Genomic DNA, 14,788 nt, shown 5'->3' with positions numbered 1-14,788 from the left:
TCTCCCCTGCCCCTATATATAGTGGAGGGGAGGGAGGGCATCCATACCTGAGCCCTTGGCGCCTCCCTCCCTCCCGTGACACCTCCTCCTCTCCCGTAGGTGCTTGGCGAAGCCCTACAGGATTGCCACACTCCTCCATCACCACCACGCCGTTGTGCTGCTGCTGGATGGAGTCTTCCTCAACCTCTCCCTCTCTCCTTGCTGGATCAAGGCGTGGGAGACATCGTCGAGCTGTACGTGTGTTGAACGCGGAGGTGCCGTCCGTTCGGCACTAGGATCATCGGTGATCTGAATCACGACGAGTACGACTCCATCAACCCCGTTCACTTGAACGCTTCCGCTTAGCGATCTACAAGGGTATGTAGATGCACTCTCCTTCCCCTCGTTGCTAGTCTCTCCATAGATAGATCTTGGTGACACGTAGGAAAATTTTGAATTTCTGCTACGTTCCCCTACAGTGGCATCATGAGCTAGGTCTATTGCGTAGATTCTTTGCACGAGTAGAACACAAAGTAGTTGTGGGCGTCGATATTGTTCAATATGCTTGCCGTTACTAGTCTTATCTTGATTCGGCGGCATCGTGGGATGAAGCGGCCCGGACCAACCTTACACGTACGCTTACGTGAGACCGGTTCCACCGACAAACATGCACTAGTTGCATAAGGTGGCTGGCGGGTGTCTGTCTCTCCCACTTTAGTTGGATCGGATTCGATGAAAAGGGTCCTTATGAAGGGTAAATAGCAATTGGCATATCACGTTGTGGTTCATGCGTAGGTAAGAAACGTTCTTGCTAGAAACCCATAGCAGCCACGTAAAACATGCAAACAACAATTAGAGGACGTCTAACTTGTTTTTGCAGGGTATGCTATGTGATGTGATATGGCCAAAAAGGATGTGATGAATGATATATGTGATGTATGAGATTGATCATGTTCTTGTAATAGGAATCACGACTTGCATGTCGATGAGTATGACAACCGGCAGGAGCCATAGGAGTTGTCTTTATTTATTTGTGACCTGCGTGTCAACTTAAACGTCATGTAATTACTTTACTTTATTGCTAACCGTTAGCCATAGTAGTAGAAGTAATAGTTGGCGAGGCAACTTCATGAAGACACGATGATGGAGATCATGATGATGGAGATCATGGTGTCATGCCGGTGACGATGATGATCATGGAGCCCCGAAGATGAAGATCAAAAGGAGCAAAATGATATTGGCCATATCATGTCACTATTTGATTGCATGTGATGTTTATCATGTTTATGCATCTTGTTTACTTAGGACGACGGTAGTAAATAAGATGATCCCTTAAAACAATTTCAAGAAGTGTTCTCCCCTAACTGTGCACCGTTGCGACAGTTCGTGTTTCGAAGCACCACGTGATGATCGGGTGTTAGATTCTAACGTTCACATACAACGGGTGTAAGACAGATTTACACACGCGAAACACTTAGGGTTAACTTGACGAGCCTAGCATGTACAGACATGGCCTCGGAACACGGAGACCGAAAGGTCGAACATGAGTCGTATAGAAGATACGATCAACATGAAGATGTTCACTGATGATGACTAGTCCGTCTCACGTGATGATCGGACACGGCCTAGTTTGACTCGGATCATGTAATCACTTAGATGACTAGAGGGATGTCTATCTGAGTGGGAGTTCATAAGATGAACTTAATTATCCTGAACATAGTCAAAAGGTTTTTGCAAATTATGTCGTAGCTCACGCTATAGTTCTACTGTTTAGATATGTTCCTAGAGAAAAATTAGTTGAAAGTTGATAGTAGCAATTATGCGGACTAGGTCCGTAAACTGAGGATTGTCCTCATTGCTTCATAGAAGGCTTATGTCCTTAATGCACCGCTCAGTGTGCTAAACCTCGAACGTTGTCTGTGGTTGTTGCGAACATCTGACATACACGTTTTGATAACTACGTGATAGTTCAGTTAAACGGTTTAGAGTTGAGGCACCAAAGACGTTTTTGAAACATCGCGAAACATATGAGATGTTTTGAGGGCTGAAATTGGGATTTCAGGCTCGTGCCCATGTCAATAGGTATAAGACCTCCGATGACTTTCTTAACCTGCAAACTAAGGAGAAAAGCTCAATTGTTGAGCTTGTGCTCAGATTGTCTGAGTACAACAATCATTTGAATTGAGTGGGAGTTGATCTTCCAGATAAGACAGTGATGGTTCTCCAAAGTCATTGCCACCAAGTTGTTAGAGCTTCGTGATGAACTATAACATATCAGGGATAGATATGATGATCCTTGAGGTATTCGCGATGTTTGACACCGCGAAAGTAGAAATCAAGAAGGAGCATCAATTGTTGATGGTTGGTGAAACCACTAGTTTCAAGAAGGGCAAGGGCAAGAAGGGATACTTCATGAAACGGCAAATCAGCTGCTGCTCTAGTGAAGAAACCCAAGGTAAAACCCAAACCCGAGACTAAGTGCTTCTGTAATAAGGGGAACAACCACTAGAGCAGAATTACCCTAGATACTTGGTAGATAAGAAGGCTGGCAAGGTCGATAGAAGTATATTGGATATACATTGTGTTAATGTGTACTTTGCTAGTACTCCTAGTAGCACCAGGGTATTAGATACCGGTTCGGTTGCTAAGTGTTAGTAACTCGAAATAAAATCTACGGAATAAACGGAGACTAGCTAAAAGTGAGCTGACGATATATGTTGGAAGTGTTTCCAAGTTTGATGTAATCAAACATCGCACGCTCCCTCTACCATCAAGATTAGCATTAAACCTGAATGGTTGATTGAATCTCGATCGTAGTGATACACATTTTCATGCCAAAAGATAGTAATGATAGTACCACTTACTGGTGGCACTGCCATGTAAGTCATAATGGTATAAAACGCATGAAGAAGCTCCATGTTGATGGATCTTTGGGCTCACTCGTTTTTGAAAAGTTTGAGACATGTGAACCATGTCTATTGGTGTATACGCATGAAGAAACTCCATGCAGATGGATCGTTTGGACTCACTTGATTTTGAATCACTTGAGATATGCAAATCATACCACATGGGAAAGATGACTGAAAAGCCTCGGTTTCAGTAAGATGGAACAAGATAGCAACTTGTTGGAAGCAACACATTTTGATGTGTGCAGTCCAATGAGTGTTGAGGCATGCAGTGAATATCGTTATGTTCTTACTTCACAGATGATTCGAGTAGATGTTGAGAATATTTACTTGATGAATCACGAGTCTGAATTATTGAAAGGTTCAAGTAATTTCAGTGTGAAGTTGAAAGATCGTCGTGACAAGAGGATAAAAGATCTATGATATGATCATAGAGATGAATATCTGAATCACGAGCTTGGCACAGAATTAAGACATTGTGGAAATTGTTTCACAACTGATACAGCCTGGAACACCATAGTGTGATGGTGTGTCCAAACGTCATAGTTGCACCCTATTGGATATGGTGCATACCATGATGTCTCTTATCGAGTTACCACTATCGTTCATGGGTTAGGCATTAGAGACAACCACATTCACTTTAAATAGGGCACCACATAATTTCGTTGAGACGACACCGTATGAACTATGGTTTGGAGAAACCTAAGTCGTCGTTTCTTAAAAGTTTGGGGCTGCGACGCTTATGTGAAAAAGTTTCAGGATTAAGCTCGAACCCAAAGCGGATAAAGTACATCTTCATAGGACACCCAAAACAGTTGGGTATACCTCCTAATTCAGACCCGAAAGCAATATGAATTGTTTCTAGAATTGGGTCCTTTCTCGAGGAAAAGTTTCTCTCGAAAGAATTGAGTGGGAGGATGGTGGAGACTTGATGAGGTTATTGAACCATCACTTCAACCAGTGTGTAGCAGGGCACAGGAAGTTGTTCCTGTGGCACCTACACCAATTGAAGTAGAAGCTTATGATAGTGATCATGAAACTTCAGATCAAGTCACTCCCAAATCTCGTAGGGTGACAAGGATACGTACTACTTCAGAGTGGTACAGTAATCCTGTCTTGGAAGTCATGTTGCTAGACAACAATGAACCTACGAGCTATGGAGAAGCGATGGTGGGCCCGGATTCCGATAAATGGCTCGAGGCCATAAAATCCGAGAACGGATCCATGACTTTGGAAGAAATACTTGATGGTCGTAAGGCCATTGGGTACGGATGGATTTTGAAAGGAAGACAGACAATGATGGTAAGTGTCACCATTGAGAAAGCTCGACTTATCGTTGAGATGTTTTTCGACAAGTTCAAGGAGTTGACTACGATGAGATTTTCTCACTCGTAGCGATGCTAAGAGTCTGTTGGAATTATATTAGCAATTACTGCATTATTTATGAAATCTTGCAGATAGGATGTCAAAAACATTGTTTCCTCGACGATTCTCGAGGAAAGGTTGTATGTGATACAACCGGAAGGTTTTGTCTATCCTGAAATATGCTAATAAGTATGCAAAGCTCCAGCAATCCTTCTGAGGACTGGAGTGAGCATCTCGGAGTTGGAATGTATGCTTTGATGATGATCAAAGATTTTGGGTGTATACATAGTTTATGAGAAACTTGTATTTCCAAAGAAGTGAGTGGGAGCACTATAGAATTTCTGATGAGTATATGTTGTTGACATATTAATGATCAGAAATGACGTAGAATTTCTGGAAAGCATATAGGGTTATTTGGAAAGTGTTTTCAATGGAAAACCTGGATTAAGCTACTTGAACATTGAGCATCAAGATCTATAAGGATAGATCAAAACGCTTAATAGTACTTTCAAATGAGCACATGCCTTGACGTGATCTTGAAGGTGTTCAAGATGGATCAGTCAAAGAAGGAGTTCTTGCCTGAGTTGTAAGGTATGAAGTTAAGACTTAAAGCTCGACCATGGCAGAATAGAGAGAAAGGAACGAAGGTCGTCCCCTATGCTTAAGACATAGGCTCTACAGTATGCTATGCTGTGTACCGCACCTGAAGTGTGCTTTACCATGAGTCAGTCAAGGGGTACAAGAGTGATCCAAGAATGGATCACAGGACAGCGGTCAAAGTTATCCTTAGTAACTAGTGGACTAAGGAATTTTCTCAATTATGGAGGTGGTAAAAGAGTTCGTCGTAAAGGGTTATGTCGATGCAAGCTTAACACCTATCCGGATAGCTCTGAGTAGAGATACCGGATACGTATAATGGAGCAACAATTCAGAATAGCTCCAAGTAGAACAGTTATTTGGAATAGCTCCAAATAGAACGTGGTAGCTGCATCTAGGAGATGACATAGAGATTTGTAAAGCACACACGGATCTAAAAGGTTCAGACCCGTTGACTATAACCTCTCTCACAAGCATAACATGATCAAACCCAGAACTCATCGAGTGTTAATCACATGGTAAATGTGAACTAGATTATTGACTCTAGTAAACTCTTTGGGTGTTAGTCACATGGGGATGTGACCTTGAGTGTTAATCACATATCGATGTGAACTAGATTATTGACTCTAGTGCAAGTGGGAGACTGTTGGAAATATGCCCTAGAGGCAATAATAAATTGATTATTATTATATTTCCTTGTTCATGATAATCGTTTATTATCCATGCTAGAATTGTATTGATAGGAAACTCAGATACATGTGTGGATACATAGACAACACCATGTCCCTAGTAAGCCTCTAGTTGACTAGCTCGTTAATCAATAGATGGTTACGGTTTCCTGACCATGGACATTGGATGTCGTTGATAACGGGATCACATCATTAGGAGAATGATGTGATGGACAAGACCCAATCCTAAGCCTAGCACAAGATCATGTAGTTCGTATGCTAAAGCTTTTCTAATGTCAAGTATCATTTCCTTAGACCATGAGATTGTGCAACTCCCGGATACCGTAGGAGTGCTTTGGGTGTGCCAAACGTCACAACGTAACTGGGTGGCTATAAAGGTACACTATGGGTATCTCTGAAAGTGTCTGTTGGGTTGGCACAAATCGAGATTGGGATTTTGTCACTCCGTGTAAACGGAGAGGTATCTCTGGGCCCACTCGGTAGGACATCATCATAATGTGCACAATGTGACCAAGGGGTTGATCACGGGATGATGTGTTACGGAACGAGTAAAGAGACTTGCCGGTAACGAGATTGAACAAGGTATCGGTATACTGACGATCGAATCTCGGGCAAGTACCATACCGCTAGACAAAGGGAATTGTATACGGGATTGATTGAGTCCTTGACATCGTGGTTCATCCGATGAGATCATCGTGGAACATGTGGGAGCCAACATGGGTATCCAGATCCCGCTGTTGGTTATTGACCGGAGAACATCTCGGTCATGACTACATGTCTCCCGAACCCGTAGGGTCTACACACTTAAGGTTCGATGATGCTAGGGTTATATAGGAAGCTTGTATGTGGTTACCGAATGTTGTTCGGAGTCCCGGATGAGATCCCGGACGTCACGAGGAGTTCTGGAATGGTCCGGAGGTAAAGATTTATATATAGGAAGTCCTGTTTCGGCCATCGGGACAAGTTTCGGGGTCATCGGTATTGTACCGGGACCACCGGGTGGGGCCACCTGCCCCGGGGGGCCACATGGGCTGTAGGGAGTGCGCCTTGGCCTACATGGGCCAAGGGCACCAGCCCCTAGAGGCCCATGCGCCAAGATATAGGAAAAAGGGGAGAGTCCTAAAGGGGGAAGGCACCTCCGAGGTGCCTTGGGGAGGATGGACTCCTCCCCCCCTCTTAGCCGCACCCCTTCCTTGGAGGAAGGGGCAAGCCTGCGCTTCCCCCCTCTCCCCTGCCCCTATATATAGTGGAGGGGAGGGAGGGCATCCATACCTGAGCCCTTGGCGCCTTCCTCCCTCCCGTGACACCTCCTCCTCTCCCGTAGGTGCTTGGCGAAGCCCTGCAGGATTGCCACGCTCCTCCATCACCACCACGCTGTTGTGCTTCTGCTGGATGGAGTCTTCCTCAACCTCTCCCTCTCTCCTTGCTGGATCAAGGCGTGGGAGACATCGTCGAGCTGTACGTGTGTTGAACGCGGAGGTGCCGTTCGTTCGGCACTAGGATCATCGGTGATCTGAATCACGACGAGTACGACTCCATCAACCCCGTTCACTTGAACGCTTCTGCTTAGCGATCTACAAGGGTATGTATATGCACTCTCCTTCCCCTCGTTGCTAGTCTCTCCATAGATAGATCTTGGTGACACGTAGGAAAATTTTGAATTTCTGCTACGTTCCCCAACAGGATGGACCGGCGAAGTTTGCACCAACTCTCGAGGTGAGAAAGGGCAATGCACGGTACCGAAGAGGCTAGCAATGATGGAAGGGTGAGAGTGCGTATAATCCATGGAATCAACATTAGTCATAAAGAACTCACATACATATTGCAAAAATCTATTAGTCATCGAAACAAAGTACTACGCGCATGCTCCTAGGGGGATAGATTGGTTGGAAAAGACCGTCGCTTGTCCCCGACCGCCACTCATAAGGAAGACAATCAATAAACACCTCATGCTCCGACTTCGTTTCATAACGGTTCACCATATGTGCATGCTACGGGACTTGCAAACCTCAACACAAGTATTTCTCAATTTCACAATTACTCGACTAGCATGACTCTAATATCACCACCTTTATATCGCAAAACTATTGCAATGAATCAAACATATCATATTCAGTGATCTACAAGTTTTATGTAGGGTTTTATGACTAACCATGTGAATGACCAGTTCCTGTCATCTCTCTAGATAGATATAAGTGAAGCATGAGAGTTTAATTCTTTCTAAAAAAGATATGCCCACGCTCTAACAAATATAAGTGAAGAAAAAGAGCATTCTACAGATGGCGGTTGTCTAAGTAAAGAGAAACAGGCAATCCAAACTTCAAATGATATAAGTGAAGCACATGAAGCATTCTATAAAGCCATACTCAAAAGATATAAGTGAAGTGCAATGAGCATTATATAAATCAACCAAGGACTATCTCATACCAGCATGGTGCAAAAATGAAAACTGAAAACTAAATGCAAAAGACGCTCCAAGATTTGCACATATCACATGAATGAAATGAATCCGAAAACATACCGATACTTGTTGAAGAAAGGGGGGATGCCTTCCGGGGCATCCCCAAGCTTGGACGCTTGAGTCTCCTTGAATATTTACTTGGGGTGCCTCGGGCATCCCCAATCTTGAGCTCTTGCCTCTCTTCCTTCTTCTCACATCGAGACCTTCTCGATCATCGAACACTTCATCCACACAAAACTTCAACAGAAAACTCGGTATGATCCGTTAGTATAAGAAAGCAAATCACTACTCTAAGTACTGTTGAAAACCAATTCATATTTTGTTTTTGCATTGTGTCTACTGTAATATAACTTTTTCATGGCTTAATCCACTAATATAAATTGATAGTTTCATCAAAACAAGCAAACTATGCATCAAAAATAGAATCTGTCTAAAACAGAACAGTCTGTAATAATCTGAACATTCACCATACTTCTGATACTTGAAAAAATCTGCCAAAATTAGGAAAAATAAACAATTTTTATGTCAAGACATTTTAAAAAGAATCAGAACCATTTGACATTCCAGTAAAAAAATAAATTCGTGCACTACAGCCAAAGTTTCTGTCCTGCACCGCACAAACCAACAAGCATCGTAAACATCCTAAAGGCAAACCTTGGAACATTATTTTTATAATACAATGGAATTGTACAAGGGGATAATTATTTTTGTTGAAAAGTTTCTGTAATCAAGACTCACAAAGTTTCCGTGAGCATGAACAAGGTTCAAGGCTAGCTCCCACTTAAACAATGCTCGTCTTTTCTCACTTTCACTTTCCTTTTTGAAAAAGTTTTGGGTTCCCCTATTTATTTTTGTTGTTTTTAAACTATATGAAATCACTCAACAGAAATAAATGACTCTCTAAAACTTCTGGGTTGTCTCCCTCGCAGCGCTTTCTTTAAAGCCATTAAGCTAGGCATATAGTGCTCAAGCAGTGAATCCACCCGGATCCCAAGGTATATCAAAGCCAATTTTAATTAGCAATGATTTGTAATTTAGTAGTGAGCACAAAGCAACATATATCATGAAACAACAAAGTCTAACTCTCTTCCTATGCATCGGCATGTCATAAAAGAACAATTCATGCACACATAGTAAAGTCCAATGCATAGTATAAATAGTTTCTTGCAATTTTATCGTGTTGGAAACATAGAGAGGTGGAGATATAGTTCCTCTCTCATAATAATTGCAAGTAGGAGCAGCAAGCACATGCATATTATATTCATCAAAATCATCATGTGCAACGGTAAAAGGCAACCCATCAATATAATCCTTAATAAAAGCAAACTTCTCCGATATAGTGTAGTTGGGAGAATTCAAAAAGATAATAGGACTATCATGCGTGGGTGCAATAGCAACAATTTCATGTTTAACATAAGGAACTATAGCAAGTTCATTTTCATAAGCACAATTCATATTGGCATCTTGGCCACAAGCATAGCAAGCATCATCAAAAAGGGATATTTCAAAAAAATCAATGGGATCATAATAGTCACCATAGCAATCATCCTTCGGTAAGCACGAATGGGAATTAAACAATGTATGAGTTGAAGAGTTACTATCATTAGAAGGTGGGCACGGGTAGCTAATCCGCTCTTCCTCCTTTTGTTCTTCGCTCTCCTCATCATCTTTTTCATCCAATGAGCTCACAGTTTCATCAATTTCTTCTTCCATAGACTCCTGCAAAATATTTGTCTCTTCTTGGACAGCGGAGTACTCCTCAATATATGGTTTAACATAGGCATTAGAAGCATAATTATCATAGCAATATTTAAGTATGGCAAAATTATCAAATTTGTAAAGAGTAGCATCATACTTTTCAATCAAAGAAGCAATTTCAAAAGCACCCTTAAAAGCAACAAATTCTTCAATTTGTTGAACATCATAGTAATTATAAACACCCTTAGCAAACGAAGATATGATTCCATTATCACTAAACTGACATTGATAGGGAAGGTGCTTCTTAGGGTTTTCAGAACAACAAGTAAAATCATATATTTCACATAAATTCCAAGCATAGCATTGCAAATGATGAATTTGATCCACTAAACGTTTCCCTTTTTCATATATACGGTGTCGCACATAACAAGCATGCTCATCTAAAGATTTGCCCTCAACTAAGCTAGTTGAGATTTCAGCACGAGCACATATGGATCGAAGATGATCAGAGTAATAAGCTTCAGCAGTGTGATAGATTTTGAGTGGTTCTTCACCCATTGGTTCAGTAGGTACAACTATTTTTTTTGGTATTTTGCATTTCATACCCATAACTAAAGATAGAAAACAACTAAGAACAGCAAATAAAAATTACTTAGTGATAAAGCAAACACGCACACACGAGAATATTCACCCCACGCTATTGCTCCCCGGCAATGGCGCCAGAAAAAGGTCTTGATAACCCACAAGTATAGGGGATCAATTGTAGCCTCTTTCCATAAGTAAGAGTGTCGAACCCAACGAGGAATAAAGGTAGAACAAATATTCCCTCAAGTTCTATCGACCACCGATACAACTCTACGCACGCTTGACGTTCACTTTACCTAGAACAAGTATGAAACTAGAAGTACTTTGTAGGTGTTTTTGGATAGGTTTGCAAGAAAGTAAAGAGCATGAAAATAAAAGCTAGGGGCTGTTTAGATGAAGACACAACTAAATTAGTTTTAGTAAAGAGCTTGTTGTCACGAGAAAGTTATTTGTCCCTAGGCAATCGATAACTAGACCGGTAATCATTATTGTAATTTTATTTGAGGGAGAGGCATAAGCTAACATACTTTCTCTACTTGGATCATATGCACTTATGATTGAAACTCTAGCAAGCATCCGCAACTACTAAAGATTTATTAAGGTAAAACCCAACCATAGCATTAAAGTATCAAGTCCCCTTTATCCCATACGCAAACAACCTACTTACTCGGGTCTATGCTTCTGTCACTCACGCCACCCACCATAAGCAAATCATGAACATATTGCAAACCCTACAGCGGGAATCCCTCATGCTTGCGCGACACGGAGAGCACCATAGGACAACACCAATGATAAAACATACAACTCAAACCAATCTTGATCATCAAATAGCCCGTAGGACAAAACATATCTACTCAAACATCATAGGATAGCCATACATCATTGGGAAGTAATATATAGCATTGAGCACCATGTTTAAGTAGAGATTACAACGGGTAAGAGAGAGGTTACACCGCTGCATAGAGGGGGGAAGAGTTGGTGATGATGGTGGTGAAGTTGATGGTGAAGATAACGGTGATGATGATGGCCCCCGGCAGCGCTCCGGTGCCACCGGAAGCAAGGGGGAGAGGGCCCCCCTTCTTCTTATTCTTCCTTGACCTTCTCCCTAGATGGGAGAAGGGTTTCCCCTCTGGTACTTGGCTCCCATGGCATGGGAGGGGCGAGAGCCCCTCCGAGATTGGATCTATCTCTCTGTCTCTCTCTGGTTCTCCGTTCTGTTCTGGCTCTGTTTCACCGTTTCGTGTATATATGGAGATCCGTAACTCCGATTGGCCTGAAACCTTTGCCGTTATTTTTTTTCCGAATATTAGCTTTCTTGCGGGAAAATAAGAGCATCAACCGCCTTACGGGTGGCTCACGAGGGTAGGGGGCGCGCCCTGGGGGGGGCCCTACCTCATGACCACCTTGGACACTGGTTCGCGTTGATTTTACTTCCAGATTTTCCATATTTTCCAAAATGAGCTCTGTCCGTTTTATCCTGTTTGGACTCCGTTTGATATGGATATTCTGCGAAACCAAAAACATGCAACAGACAGGGACTGGCACTGGGCCCGGATCAATATGTTAGTCACAAAAATAATATAAAAAGTTGCCAAAAATTATAGATACAACGGAGACGTATCAAAGAGCTCAAGAAACAATATCCTGGGTACCCATAATGCTGGCAAGATGCTTAGCAAGCTTATTAACTTTCTCTTGTTTGGCGCTTAAGTCCTCCAGCGCTTGCTGTTGCACCAGAAAGTATGCATCTGAATTCTGCAGGGACTTCCTCAGTCCTTCGGCTTCCTGTCACATAACATCTGATTGATGTCTTTCAACTTGAAGTTGAGACTCAAGAAGCCGAACTGATTCAGGCAACGAGTTTGAAGAGCTGGTGCCAGCAGTGGTAGCCAGTAACTCGAACACTACATCAAGAATGGACTTTAGGGTTGTCTCAGTGTCTTCAATATAGTTTTTATCAGCTTTCTTGAGACCAACAGGGATGTCTCACTATCTTGAACCTTATCTACATTACTTCCTTTACCATTGCATAACAGGGTACTCTTCTCCAATATTTTATCCGCGTTCTAAAAGAGAAACAAACAAACACATCTCAGGTTTACAATGTAGTATACGAAACTCATTTTTGTAAACCAGTTCAGTAGTAAGGTGGACAGGATAACAACATGAAACAAACATATATCTATGTAGTATGGTCATTGTATGGTCTATATCATTCTAGTTTATGTTGCCAAATCAAGATAGATACAGTTCGAATCATATCTATTTAAGACAAAGCAGCATAGACATAATATAAGTGTGGGAAACTACACAACAATAACAACACTTGTAATGTGCATGGCATGAGAACATAACTGTTTATTCAATTGAAACTGAAATCAACATAGAGCAAGTTACAATAGTAAACAGCCAAACACGTTGAAGAAATAGGTTTAAAACATACCTGTTGCGCCATTGGAGTTTCAATTGCATCCTTAAAATTTGAAATTAGTTGGTATCAGTAAATATAGTGATCCAAGAGCAAAGTAGTATGAACCATAGCTACGGAACCTGACCTGAGAACAATTCTTCTTTTGCTTTAAGCGTTGACTTCGGGTTCGGAGTGGTGGTCCTCGTGATTTGGGCACTGCAGTTTCCTTACTAACTGCTTGTGTTTGGGTGCTCTGTGGTGGAGACGGTGTTGTGTCAACGGGAACTGGGTGTCTATCTGCTGGGGTTGGGGTTAGAAGGGGTGTAGCTGGTTCTCTGTACAACTGGGTAGGGGTACAATCTGCATGAGTGTGGGTTATGTGTGGTGGGGCTGGTTCTTGGGCAAGTACAACCATGGTTCTATCTGCATCGACAGGTAGCACGATCTTTTCTGAAGACCGTGTTTTTACTCCCACAGATACTGCCATCACTCCCTCCAATTGAAATGGATGATAAACAAGAAAAGTAATTGAATGTACAGACATTGTAAGATAGACAGGTGCAACGGATAGTAGGGAAGAAAACAGGGCATGAAATAATTCACATTTATGTTGTCTAAGTAAATAGAATAGCAGGACATAATTTCACATATATGATGGCTAATTAAATAGGATAGCATGACACAATTTCACATGTATGATGGCTAACTAAACAGGATAGAATGACATACTTCAAAATATGATGACTATGTAAACATGATGACATGATATAACTATACGATGTGTCTATTAAAGTGGTTGGCATGCCATAAATCACAAACATGCCATCGATGGAAACATGATGGCATGATATAATTCACGGATAGAATGACATAATTTAAAATATGATGACTATGTAAACAGGATGAGATGATATAACTATATTATGTCTTTAGAAAATGGGTTGGCATGCCATAATTCAGATACATGCTGTCTATGTAAACATCATGGCATGACATAATTCAAATATATGATTTATATACTAAGGAAGTGAGGGCAATCACATATATGATGTGTCAACTAAGGAGATGACATTCAATATTGTGTATATGATGTAAAAACTAAGCATTGTAATACAACATATGCATTATATGAGTAATATAACCCTGCCAAGTTTGAGCATACACCTCAGGGGGATAATAGGACTAGTCATCTGCCTCTGAATCCTCCTCTGAGGAGCTATCTGTAAGCAGCAAGATATCTGCTTCAGCAGGTAGCATTGTCTGCTCTAAAGACCTTGTTTTCACTCTAGATTTCTCCATCACCAATTCAAATGGCTGATGCACAGGAAGAGCAGTTGAATATACCAACATTGTTGACAAAAGCAATGAGAAATACAAAAAAAGGACGGCATGATATAATTCACATATATGACGCTTGCCTAAACAGCATGGCATTGCATAATTCACATACATAATGCCTTGCAACAAGATAACATTGCATAATTCACATATATAATGTCTTGCAACAAGATGGCATTGCATAATTCACATATATGGTAATTAGACACTAAACATGTGGCATTCACACAAAGCATATCTAAACTAAGCAAAATACACAGCAATGCAAGATACCATACGCACGATATGAGCAACATAACCCTGCCAAGTTAGGGCATGCACCTCGTGGGGGGGGGGATATGACCGGTCATCTGTCTATGAATCCTCCTCTGAGGAGCTATCGGTAACAAGCAAGACATGCGCTTCGTCAGATAGCATTGTCTGCTCTGAAGACCTTGTTTCCACTCCAGATTTTTCCATGACCGTGCCGAATGGCTGATGCACAGGAAGAGTAATTGAATGTACTAAAATTGTTGACAAATTTAACACGTAATAAAAAAATGATGGCATGATATAATTCACATATAAGATGACTGGCTAACCAGGGTGGCATTGAAAAATTCACATATATGATGTCTGGCTAGACAAGATGGCATTGCATGATTCACATATACGATAAAGAAACTAAACAGATGGCATTGACACAAAGCATGTCTAAACTAAGCAGATGACATCTTTAATGTATACAGTAAGCAATGCAAGGCACCATATGCATGATATT

The sequence above is a fragment of the Triticum aestivum genome, chromosome 6B, assembly GCF_018294505.1.
Source record: "Triticum aestivum cultivar Chinese Spring chromosome 6B, IWGSC CS RefSeq v2.1, whole genome shotgun sequence".
In the NCBI taxonomy this organism is placed as follows: domain Eukaryota; kingdom Viridiplantae; phylum Streptophyta; class Magnoliopsida; order Poales; family Poaceae; genus Triticum; species Triticum aestivum.
Note: the sequence above shows the minus strand (reverse complement) of the source record.